The 1,439-nt window shown below is 43.2% G+C and overlaps 1 non-coding gene across 1 annotated transcript; it reads right to left on the bottom strand.

Annotated features, from left to right (window-relative positions):
* Positions 1 to 714: 714 nt before the first annotated feature.
* Positions 715 to 822, bottom strand: LOC120268595. The gene has a single exon (XR_005538970.1). It is a non-coding gene; the product is annotated as a small nucleolar RNA R71 (small nucleolar RNA).
* Between the last annotated feature and the right edge of the window lie 617 nt (positions 823 to 1,439).

Genomic DNA, 1,439 nt, shown 5'->3' with positions numbered 1-1,439 from the left:
AATCTATCATTTATACATCAAAATGAAGAACATTCACTAGATTCAATCGAATAAAAATCAAGTATGCGAGAAGAAAAGAGAAAAAAGTATTTACTAGACAAGATGAAGATAGAAAACTTGAAATCGGCGAGAAAACTATAGTAAAATCCTTCTAAAAATGAGCGGTGTGATGTCGGGAGAGTACGTGAGAGCATTCTTTCAGTGTGGAGATGCCTAAAAATGAAATGGCGAACATAATTTTTACAGAAAACTCACGGCCTTTAGCGTTCTGAACATCCACACGGTCTGTGTGGATATTGCTGCCTTTCATGTGCTTCCATGGGGAAGCTTCACATGAGCAAACACTACGCTCTGTTTGCTCTCCTGCGGATAAGACTCAAACCTCTAAATGCATCCACACTCTGAAATTACCCAAGTCCGTGTGTCATGCTTGAGTCGAGACACTGAGGCGGAGACACTGCGCTATATCATCCCGGGATAAAGATCTAAACATTTTGCGAAAAAAACATGCCCGTGTATAAATTCCACACGGACATGTGGTATCTGAGGTCATTCACGAGGGGAAGACACATGCCCATGTGTCCTTCCTATTTTCCCTATAAGGGAGAGCGAAGCGGTGGCTACGCTCATTGCCTGAGAGCATCAATTACCACATGGGGAGGAGATGGTAGAAGCTTTTTCTTAAGCGTTATTTCCCTCCCGGAAAATCATGTGAAGCTTAGGAATGAGATCTCATCCTTTGTTCGGTTGGAATTGGAGTCTCTATTTGAGACATGGGGAAAGGTTCAAGGAGCTCTTGAGAAAGTGCCCACAAAGCAGTTTCCGGAGTGGATGATTGTTGAGAACTTTTACAGCGGTTTGAACCAGTATAAGGCATCTCTTGGATGCTGGCGAGAGGTACCTTAGGTATCAAGACCCCCAATGAGGCCCATCAATTAATTGAAGAAATGCGGTTAAATAGCTACCAATGGAATGCTAGGGAGAAGAATAAGGTGGCCGGTCTCCATGAGATAGATGTAGTAACTTCATTGGCGGCTCAAGTGGAAAATTTGAGTAAGAAGTTAGATCTTCTAACTTCAAAGAAAGTAGCGTCGATGACTAATTGCTTGGGTGTGGCGGAAGACATGCTCCCTCCGATTGCCCAATCTCTATTGGTGATGTATCTTCGGTGGAGAAAGCGTCAATTTTTGTAGGTAATGGCATGAGACCTCAAGGGAGACCCATATAGCAATGCCTACAATCCGGGTTGGAAGAATCATCCAAATTTCTCATGGAGAAATTAGGGGGTCCCTCAAAAGCCATGGGGGCCACCGGGGTTTCCAACTACAACAATAAGCCCGCATGTGGAAAATAGAGTTTCGGGTTTGGAAAGCAGAATGAATGATTTGGAGAAAGCCTTTTACTAGATTTGTGCAATATGCAAATACAAAGGTTTGAAT

Source organism: Dioscorea cayenensis, chromosome 1 (genome assembly GCF_009730915.1).
Source record: "Dioscorea cayenensis subsp. rotundata cultivar TDr96_F1 chromosome 1, TDr96_F1_v2_PseudoChromosome.rev07_lg8_w22 25.fasta, whole genome shotgun sequence".
In the NCBI taxonomy this organism is placed as follows: domain Eukaryota; kingdom Viridiplantae; phylum Streptophyta; class Magnoliopsida; order Dioscoreales; family Dioscoreaceae; genus Dioscorea; species Dioscorea cayenensis.
Note: the sequence above shows the minus strand (reverse complement) of the source record. Positions and strands in the feature narration are given on the sequence as shown.